Here is an 11,490-nt window from a genome sequence, read left to right as displayed (position 1 = left end):
CTCCTGGGCTGGGCGTGTAGAATGCACAATGCTGGCAGGTGGCGGTGTCCCTCCTGCTCCTGGTCACACTGATTGTGCATGACTCTGCGGTGCGTCCGACCCGATGCTGGGCACTGGAGACACCGCTGGGAATGAGACAGAGTGGGGACCTCAAGGGGCCTCCTGCCTGGTGGGCTGGGCGTTCCCTTACCCACCTGATGGGTATCAAGGGACCAGAAACACTCTGTTCTGATTCGGGCATGCTCAGGAGCCCATGGCATTGTCCAGGGACAGGAGGAAGGTTTGCAGTGAATCCAGCAAGTTCATGCTCCCTGGGAAGGTGGTACAGGCCACCTGCATTAAGGGTAGCACAGTTAGGAACCAGAGGACAGCAATCACTGTCTTGGAGGGGGTCCCAGGGATTGAACTCAGGGGCCCTCAACCACTGAGCCCCACCCCCAGCCCTATTCTGTATTTTATTTATTAGAGACACGGTCTCACTGAGTTGCTTAGGGACTTGCTGTGGCTGTGGCTGGCTTTGAACTTGTGATCCTCCTGCCTCAGCCTCCAGAGCCGCTGGGATGACAGGAGTGCGCCACCACGCCCGGACTGAAAAATATATTTTCAATCAATGTACAAAGTTCTCGAACTGTTAGGAGAGGTCCTCAGCATTCCTTACTCAGAGCCTGATAACTTTACATTCACACACAATTAGAGCAAGCTCAGTGAGCAGATTTACCTCTCACAACAGGTAAATAGCAGGGCCACCTATACAAGGCACAGCATATGTGCCATCTCCCATCCTACAGAGAAGGAAGATGAGGCTTATGAAGGTCGAGCTTACAAAAGGCTGCACAACTGAGAAGTTAGACCTCAGTCTCCTAAACTGGTTCTTATTGCATCTTCCTGATCCCCAAAGATCAGAGGAAAATTCCTTATAACTTAATTTTTTTTGCATAGGGAAGTAGCAAATATATTTCGTCTGGTGCATAAATTTTGCATTTCTTGACTGTGAATGCTCAGAAAGTTGCACTGGACGAGAATCCCAAATGTACATCCAGTCGCAGGGCAGGGGGTGAGGGAGGATTGGTGATTGATTAGTAATGTCTGCTTGGACCAAGGAACAGGGAGCAGTGGTAGAGATGCCACAGACTGGCCATCCTTCATTACAGGACATCTGCTTGTTTTTCAGGTATGTAAACAGACTGGAAGGACCAAGGCCCCTGGGAGTCTCCTCAGCAAGGATTCTCCACCTGGATCCCACAGGCAAGGGAAACAGGAACCAGGTCTTCGTCTCTTTTGGAAAAGCACCAGTCAGAGATAATGAGCAGGTGGAGAGATGGTCCAGAGAAGGGGGCATCAGAGAGCAGGCAGCTGCAGAGGTGGAGGAGGGCAGTCCAGGTGGGCCCTCAGGAAGGCCAGAGCAAAGAACCAGAGAGGAAATGAGTGGGCGAGGGTCAGGGAAGGGGCTGGTGAGACTGGCCTGGGGGCTGTGAGTCAGGGAAGAACGGTGGAGAAACTAAGAGTCTCAGCCGGGCGCAGTGGCCCACGCCTGTCATCCCAGCAGCTCAGGAGGCTGAGGCAGGAGGATGGTGAGTTCAAAGCCAGCCTCAGCAACTTAGCGAGGTCCTAAGCAACTCAACGAGACCCTGTCAGCGAGACCCTGCCTCATAGAGAACGAGGCTCCTTCATATGGCTGTTCTCAAGGTCAAGGTCATGGTGCTGGGTACCCCAGGTGCCCCTGAGGTGTGAAGTCCCTCTCCAGTGCTTCTTCGAGGCTCATTCAGTGGATGCTACCTATGCACCAGGCCTGGGTGCTGGGGTGTGGTGAGAGGCCTGGTTCCTGCTCCGTGACCCTTTCCATCTGGCGGGAGAGGCCGTGTGGCCAGACGAGCGGCTCTGGGCTGGCCCCAGGAAGGCTGGGCTCTGGTCTACGTGGTCATGCCTCCCCACATTATCCTGAGGAGGCCGTGTCCTGTCTCAGCTCACCCTGTTGCCTGGCCACCCTGCTTCTCCCTGCCCCGGGGGGCTCCTTTCTGCTCCCCTACCAGTGGCTCTTTGATGGCAGGGACTGTGTCTGCCTTTCCCTGCTTTGGCTTCTGTTGCTAAACCCAGCACTGGGCTCTTCACTACTCATTGGGGCAGAATAAATTAATAAACGGAAGTTGGGCCCTGGTGGGTTCCAGCTGGTAGAAGGCCCATTTTGGCTGGGATTTCTCAGAATCCGTGGTCAAGACAACTGATCAGGATTCCAGGAAGCTTGGATTCATACTCTGACTCTAACATTTGTCAGTCATTTGATCCTGAGCCTTCCCTGTACCACCCTGACCCTCAGTATCTTCATCTGGAACATGGTGGTCATCAGTGAGCCTGCTATAGGGTGTTGTCTCAAGGGTGAAATAAGATAAGATAGCACTGAACTGAAGTCTGATGCTTAGAGCTTTTTGACGTTAGGTATTGAATATTATTTTTTACTATTATCAGTGTTTCCAAAAAGCACAGTGAGGATGCCTTGGGTGGGCGGAAGCACTGTAGAAAAACCTCAACTAGTGAAGTGGGGGCTGGAGGAGGACCAGGCCTTGGAGCACCACCCAGGCCCACGTATCAGTCTTTTGAGGGTCCGGGGCGATGAAGAAATCAGTACCTCGGCGCTCTGATTTAATTAGCTGGCTGATATTGCCCAATCGATCACTCAGTCAGGGGCTGCCAACCGGGGGACGTGCACTTCACCCCCTCACTGATGGGAAACGAAGGCGGACATTGACCTGTTTGTCCAAGCCCCGCGGGGGAGCCCCGGGAACCCCCTCCTCAAACCCACACTTGAGTTTGGGTGAGTCTGTCTGGCGCAGCCTCAGCCGCCAGCCGGCCTCGCCCCTCCCCGGCTCCCAGGCCCCTCCCGTGGCCGCTCTTCCAATTGAATTACCTTTAATATTTTTTTGATGGAAAAAGTGTTCGCTTTATCTCTGGTGCTAACTGCCCTAATTGTTTCCTTCAACTCGGGTAATACCTCATTAATTTAGCAGCTTGCCTGAGTCTGCAGGAGAAGCCGCGGCTTGAGACTCCCCCTCCCCACTCTCCCACAGCTGTGAGGCTGGGCTTGAGCCCCCGTTAACTTGGGGCTCCCTTGGGGCGCCCTCTCCCTCATCCTCTGTTCCTTTCCTGGGAAGAGAATTCACATCAGCGTAAGCCCCCCGTAGGAGCTGGGAGGAAAGAATGTTCCACAGCGGCCCAGAGAGGGCCTCTGGGATTTAGCTGCGCTCTGACTGTCCCAGCCATGTCCTGCTTGCACAGGAACCATGAATCCAGGACTTCCCCAAAGAGGTGACACCCATCACGAGCCCCGGGGACCTGTGCTTAAGTAAGTCGGGCAATGCTGCATGTTCCTCGGGGGAGTCTTGGAGGACCACCGAGTGCACTGGCAAAGTAAAGGCCCTGAGAAGGTCTGCAGAGATGGAATCGATTGGATTTTGCCTCTTCTAAGGATTTCTGAACAGCTGACCCCTTTATGCAAGAATTCATCCAGACAGTGTAAAGGAAGTGTGGAACACCTGGGAGGTGCGCAGGACCTTCTGGGGGTGTGTGTGGATTTATTGAGGTAAATTTCACATAAAATTAAATGACATAAAATTAGCAGTTGTATTATTATTATTATTATTATTATTATTATTATTATTATTATTTCCCTGGGATTGAACTCAGGGGCCCTCGACCACGGAGCCACATCCCCAGCCCTGTTCTGTGTTTTATTTAGAGACAGGGTCTCACTGAGTTGTTTAGGGCCTTGCCGTTGCTGAGTTTGGCTTTGAACTCGGGATCCTCCTGCCTCAGCCTCCTGAGCCACAGGGATGACAGGTGTGGGCCACAGCACCAGGTTAACTGTTGTATTTCCTTATTAGTTTTTCTTCCCAGTGCTGGGGATGGAACCCACGGCCTTGTGCCTGCTAGCTACGTGCTCTGTCACTGAGCCGCATCTCCAGCCCTACACATTTCCAAGTGGACTAAGTGCCTTCACAATGTTCTGCAGTCACTGCCTCTCCTCCTTCTAAGATATCACCAGCAAAATAGAACCGCACATACGTTGAGAAGCCAGTCAATGTGTGTGCGGTTCCATTTTGCTAGTGAAAAATGGAACCAGCAAATGGTTCCACCCAAGCCCTCCTTCTAAATCTCACTTATGGAAACTTCCACTACTCTCAATAGTTCCATACTGGGGACTAAGACTTTCATACCTGGGCCTTTGGGTGACATTCAAGACCAGACCATAAGTCAGGCATGGTGGTGTGTACCTGTAATCCCAGCTACTTGAGAGGCTGAGGCAGGAGGATTGTAAGTTTAAGGTCAGCCTCTACAACTTAGCCTGACTCTGTCTCAAAATAGAAAATCAAAAGGGCTGGGGATGTGGCTCAGTGTTGGAGCCTCCTGGGTTCAATCCCTAGCACCACAGTAAGAAAAGAAAGAAAGGAAGATCCAGATGGTCTCAGAGGCTCAGCTGAGTTTGAACCCGGGTCTTGCGCCCTTGTGTAGATCTAAGTACCCTTGATTCCTCATCCAGCTACTAACCTCAGTATCCAGGAGACCGTAAAAGAGCCCAGGGTGTGACCGATATGGCTGAACCCTGCAATGTCATCTCCAGGTTTGTCCCATGAAGCCCCCGACTGTTGACACTGGAAAAGTCCTCCCAGTGTCCTCCTCTTCCCCGCAAAAGCAGAGACGCTTGTTTATCTGGAAGTGGATGGAGACCCATATAGAAGGAAGGGGTGCCTGGTGTCTGAGCCCCAGTGTCCCCTGGGTCTGGGCCAGTGCCGTGGGGACCAGCCCTCGTCCCATGGCCGCTGTCTTGAAGGTGCTCCTGGCAGACGGTGGGGGCATGGTCAGCATCTCCCGTGAGCACCCATCAGGGAGCCTGGAAATGACACTCCCTCGCAGGCAAGGGGCCCCACGTGCCACTTGCCCCCTGCCACCGGGTGCTCCCACTCTTCCTGGTGACCCCCAGGACCCAGTGTCCCCTCGGCTGTCATTTGCTGCTGAAGGGAAGGGGGAGGGTTTGGGGAGGCGCCTCCGCCGGGCTGGACGGCCACTCCACTCTGCTCTTCAACGTGTCCCCGGGTCCTTGGATTTGATTAGGTTATGTCAGCGATTCTCAGAGTGGGACTCCCGGGGAACTTCAAGGCCCTTTCGGGAGACTCTCAAGTTCAAAGCTATTTTTGCCGTAATGTGAAGAGAGTCTCTGGATTTTTCTTTCTTAGGGCACAATGGCATCTCGGAAGGAGTTTTGTACCAACTACGATTCCTGCTGCATGAGTCAAATATTTCGCAGAGCCTGTGGGACGTGGATGGCGGCCTTGCTTTGACGGTAACTGGATATGTGCTTGTGTATTTTGCTTAAAAATTTTCTCAGTCGTATCTATTATCTATCTACCTGTCTTTCTATCTATCTAATTCTGGAGCTGGTGATGGAACCCGGGGTCCTTTATCTCTGAGCTACATCATCTCCAGTCATGCTTTTATTTTGAGAGAGGGTCTCACTGTGTTGATGAGGGCCTTGCTACATTGTTGAGGCTGGCCTCCAACTGGCTATCCTCCTGCCTCAGCCTCCCGAGTGGCTGGAATCACAGGCGTGTGCCACCATGCTCAGTCGAACTTTCTGTTATGACTTCTGACGTCATAAATATTCACAGGCACAACCCACATATACAAATGCTCTGGGGAGTTCCCAGTGATTCTTAAGAGGATATATAAAAGTGTCCTGAGACCAAAATGTTTGAGAATGAATGGTCTGAACCCTATGAAGCTGCTGAAGTTTCATCCTTTGGAACCATGAGGAGGGCAGCTCCCTACCAGCCCAGGCCCCAGGGGGGTTTCCCCTGCTGGAACGTCTCCTGGTTCCTCTTCTGGGCGCACTCCCCCGTGTTTCAGGACCCAGCTTCTCTTCCTCCAGGATGTGGTGCCTGTGCCCAGGCCCTGAGCCTGTCATGGCTGGAAGTTCACGGTCCATACTGACAATGTCAGCCCCTCCCCCAGGCAGTGCGCCACCTGAGCCTCAGGACCACGTGTGACTTTGTTGTCAGGGGACCCCAAGGTGAGTCTCCTTGGAGCGCATGGCTGCTTCATGCACGCACTCACCCATCCTTTCGACACTTGCAGACGGAACCTGGGTGTCCAGCCCTGGCTTGGCAGGTGCGCCAGACTTCCTACTGAACCCAGAGGGACTCCTAAGAGAAGCTGCACTGACCTGAGTGCCGTGACCCACGCCTGTCATCCCAGGGGCTCGGGAGGCTGAGGCAGGAGGATCGAGAGTTCAAAGCCAGCCTCAGCAACACAAAGGCCCCTAGCAGCTCAGGGAGACCCTGTCTCTAAATAAAACACAAATAGGGCTGGGGGTGGGGCTCAGGGATTGAGGGCCCCTGAGTTCAATTCCCAGTACCCCTCCCCCCCCCCAAAAAAAAAAAGCTGCTCCAGACTCTTGGTTAAAGAGCAAGACAGGTTCTACTGAGGCTGCAGCAGTAGGGAGTGACCTTGGAAGGAAATCGAAGTGTGTTCTCAATGCAGTGGGGTGGCCGGGGACCTGCAGCCCAGGGCCAGCACAAGGGTGGACAATTACCAAGATGAATTGGATCAGGTCTCCGGGGTCAGGAGTCCTGCTAACCCGGCTTGGCCGTCACCTGGCTCTGCAGGCCATGGACAGCTGGGGAGGAAGAGGCCTGCAGGTGAGGAGGGCTCCGTGGAGCCCAGGTGAGGCTTTGTTGAGGATCGAGTCCCTGTCACAGGGAGGAAATGGCCAAAGAAGTCCACTGCGGCTCAGAGGGTAGCTTTTCCTGTGCCCGCGAGGGGGGCTCCAGGGCGTTCCCCAGGACCTCTCCTGGCTGCCCTTCCCCCCAGGTGACATCAGTTTTAGGCAGACCATTAGAGGCTGAGGCTACCAAAGAGCATTAGAGGAACAGGGACGAGAGGTGACTGAACAGGGACACTAGAGTGGAGGGGCTCATAGCATGGTCAGAATCAGGGAGGACGAGAAGCTGCTACAGGAAGAATTTAAAATCTGTCAGGAAGGTGCAATCGATTTTAGCAACTCTAACGAAGATGGCTTTTCTTTCAGGGTCTCCCAAGGAAACCAGGTTCCTGCTTTGGAGAATATTCTTAACAGACAGTTGGAGACACAGTTTCTTCATCAAAACTGAGCCATCACAGCCGGGCGCAGTGGCCCACGCCTGCCATCCCAGCGGCTCAGGAGGCTGAGGCAGGAGGATCATGAGTTTAAGGCCAGCCTCAGCCACATCGAGGCCGTAAGCAGCTCAGTGAGACCCTGTCTCTAAATAAAGTGCAAAATAGGGCTGGGGATGGGGCTCAGTGGTTGGGTGCCCCTGAGTTCAATCCCTGGGACCAAATAAATAAATAAACCAACCAACCAACCTAGCCGTCACCCACTCTGTCTGGACATGGCTGAAGCCTTCTTGCTCTGTGGTGAGTTCAGTCACTGACCACCTCACGCCGTCACCTGCCGAGTGCACAGCATTCCCTCGGTGCTCACAGTCCTTCCATAAGTCAGGGGTGGCCAGTGGGTCCGTTTACAGATTGAGAAACTGAGGCTCAGGGCTGTTTGGGAAGCCTGGGTCTGACTCCAGGCCCTGGCCATTGGGGACCAGTTCATTACTGCCCCATGAGGAGGGCTGAGGGCTGCCTCTCCCCAGCTGGGGATCTGCGTGGTCATGGCTCCAGAGGCGGGGAAGGGGGGCCTGAGTGTGTTGATGGGGGGTGACTGATGGTAGCCGATCCCCCAGATGCCCAAGGTCCTCGGGAAGGGGAGGGGGAGTCCTGGCAGGCACATCTGGGTCCGGCGGGTGCTTCTCCCTCTTCCTCTCTAGCTGGCCCCCCTGCTGACCTGCCCACCTGGCACCTGCAGTCAGTGGTGTTCATATTTCGAGTCGAATGTGAACTAAAGCAGCGCGGCCAGCAGCACCCTGGCCTCCCTCCTCTCCTCCCCGGGTGGGCGGCAGTGGGCCCCCATCTGTGTTGTGTGGGGTGGCACTGTGGGCTCCTGGGCGGAGCCGGGGTGGCCGGCCCCGATAGGAGCCTCTTCCTCGACCGGAGACCCTTCGACGACCTGCCAACGTCTGGTGGACTTAGGAACCAGCGTGCTGTCGCCGCGAGGCGCTGCTGGCCCTGCCCGGCTCCTCGGGTCCACGAGCCATGAATCACCCTCGGTAATTAAATAACACAGAAGCTGTGATGAGGGGATTGATTTGTTGGTTTAATTGTTTTCTCCTGGGCTCCCTCTCGCCCCTGAGCCCTATGAGGGGATGGGTGGCGTCCAGCTCTCCTCGCCGCCGGGTCCCTGGCGCCGGCCCGCGGAGCACTCCATCAGTGTGGGCCGAGCGAAGGGCGCGGGACCAGGGCACCAGGGCCGTGGTGCGGGACCAGGGGCTCGTGGCCAAGTCTCCCCCAGGCTTCACGCTAGGTTTAAGTGTGGCGTTGGGCAAGGATGCTCGGTCGTGAGGGTCACCACACCCAGCTGTGCGTCCAGCTTAGCTAGCACTTCACCGGGATGAGCGCCAGGGGCAGGGCTGGGGACGGTGGTGATGATGACGGAGCTGGTGCTGCTGCTGGTGGTGGTGGTGGTGGTGGTGTGGTGGTGGTGGTGATGGTGATGGTGGTGGTGGTGATGATGGTGGTGGTGGTGGTGATGATGGTGGTGATGGTGGTGGTGATGGTGATGGTGATGATGATGGTGGTGGTGATGATGGTGATGGTGGTGGTGATGGTGGTGGTGGTGGTTAAGGTGATGGTGATGAAGATAATATTTTTTTTTAGAGTTTTTAGTTATGTACCAGGAAAGTTTAATGGCATATGAACGATGATTATCACAACAGGTCTCCACTTATCCTTTCTGTTTTACTTCTGAAGAAATCAGACTCAAATCATTTGCCCAAAGTTATCCAGAAGGTTAAGGGGAGAGCTAAGATTTGAACTCGTGTCTCTCCGACTTTACCCTTAACCATTAAACTCTAAAGCTTTTCTGTGATCATGGTCTCAATTTATCCTTCAAGCATTTAATAAAGCTGCCACGGTGATCAGTCTTGTACAAATGACTTAGAGGTTCAGAGAGGGAAAGGAACCGGCCAAGGGCACAGAGCCCTGGAGGCATGGGGTGGGGACTGGACCCTACTGTTCTTATTTCCAGTGTCAAGTTCCTCCGCTCTGGGTTGAGGCTCAGGAGACTTGGGGCCTGGAAATGGAAGGGAACATGGAGTTGAGGCACCTGGGCCCCGATTCCAGCATTGCCCCTTAGTAACCATCTGAACGTGGGCATACCGCTGACTCTCAGTTTTTCCATCCATAAAATGGGCACCACCGGCCTCATGGGATGGTGATGGGGGTTCTCTGGGGTGCCAGGTATGGAAGGGATTTACAAACCTAAGAGCTCCTTGCTGTTAGACACCGCCAACTCCAGCGCCCTCATACGTAACCATCCCCACATTTTGGACAATCCATTGGCCTTTCTGTGTGGCCAGTTCTGCTTAAAATGAACCACCTGTAAAATCCTTCTGGCTCCTACATATTAGAGTGCCCAGGTAGCGGCAGAAAATACTTTATTAAAATACTAAGAGGCAGGACTCCTTGCTGGACTTCCACGTTGGTGAGACTTACAGGAAGAGGGCCCTTGCGTGCTCTGCCTCTGTCTCGGGGCTCATCTTTCCACCCAACACAGACCCACTTCCCTCCTGCTCCCGGGGCTTTGCTGAGCTCCTCCTCTGCCGGCAGCCAGCTTCCCTCTCGGCTCCAGGTGGGGTCGGCTCAGACATCGCCTGATGGAGAACCCTCCTGCCCACTTTCATCTACAGGAGCCGCCCACCCCTGTCCTCAGGCTCCTACCACAATGTCCTTTTAGTTTTTCCACCAAAACAGTTGGAATTATGTCATTGGTCTATTCTACTTTAAATCGATGGTATGAAAACATATACCCCAGGAAAGCTGCTTGGTGTCCCCAACGCCTGAGTAAGTGACCAGTGTGGGGGGCAGTCAATGCTTAATAAGTATCAGTGGAACAAAGCAAATCTTAGATTTCTTGGGTACACCCATTGGCAGATGTCTTCCAACTCTCTCAGCCTCAGACGGGAGATGCCACAGCCCATTTCCAGTCCCCTGAGTCACCAAGTATCTTGCCTGATAAATGGCCCTCATTGTGGGAAGGCTCCGAGCTCTTATTTCTCTGCTGAAGCTGACACCAGAGTCTCCTGCCAAATGTGGGCCAGGGAGCGGGGTCCACACTTGGAAGGGCCAAGAGGAGATGTGTGTTCCAGCCCTTGCTGTTTCTGGAAAAAAAAAAAAAAAAGAACCATCTCATTTTCTTGTTTCTCTCCACTTGTGAAATCTGCTGTCACCCTTTTCTAAAGATGTCTGAGAAACTAGAAAACCACATTTCCCAGATCTGGGGACGCCATAGTTTGTGCAATTATAACCCAACGCATCACCGGAGTCAGATGGGCGCCGCAGCCTGCATAATTCATCACTCTCCCTCCTGTCAGGGCCCAGGACCTTCGTATCTCGTAGGCAAAAGAAAAAAAAAAAGAAAGAAAAAAAATTGAAGTTTACATTGCTTGATTAAAAATTCAGAAGTTTAAGGGCAAGAAGAAGGGACGAGTGTGGGTTGTATCATCATTAAATAGGTAGAAATAAATAAAGCATCTGAATAGAAAACATGACAAAAATCTCAAGGGAGACAGGATGAAAATGAGCCTTTCCGGTAAAAGACTTAAAAATGTCTGCAGACACTTCATTAGTTTCTTCTTCCTAATGGTCAAAATTCAGGACTGTGGACGGGTGGGAAGTGAGAGGCTCTTAGATCAAGGGGTAAGTGTAATTCCTTCTTTCCTTCCTTCCTTCCTTCCTTCCATCCATTCATCCATTCCTTGAACCATCCATCCATCCATGTATCCATTCATCCACCATCTGTCCATCTGTCCATCCATCCATTTTTTCACTCATCAATCCACCAACCATCCATCCATCTATTCATCCCTCCATCCATTGATCCACCAACCATCCATCCATCCAACCTCCCCTCCATCCATCTACCCATTGATCCATTGATTGATTAATCCATCTACCCATCCATCCATCCATCCATCCACCCATCAATTTGTCTGTCCATTGTCCATCCATCCACCCATCCATCTATCCATCCATCCATCCATCCATCCATCCATCGACCCACCCACAATCCATCCATCTACTCATTGATCCATTGATCAGTTAATCCATCCATCCATCTCCCTCCCTCCCTTCCGCTCTTCTTTGCTTCCTCCTTCATCTCTTCCTTCACGGCTCCACCTTTCTCTCCCTCCCCCCTTCCTTCAGTCCCTCCTCCTTACCACCCATACTGTAAGCCCTAGAGACAGGGAGCCAACAAACTAGAGTCCTCTATTGATGGGGACCTGAAGGCCGTTTGGAGCAAAGACTAAGCTAGAGTGGTCAGTGACGTGATGGGGAGAAGAAGGGGGCTGTGGGTCCAGA

Source organism: Marmota marmota, unplaced genomic scaffold (assembly GCF_001458135.2).
Source record: "Marmota marmota marmota unplaced genomic scaffold, marMar, whole genome shotgun sequence".
NCBI lineage: Eukaryota > Metazoa > Chordata > Mammalia > Rodentia > Sciuridae > Marmota > Marmota marmota.
This window is presented reverse-complemented; position numbering follows the sequence as displayed.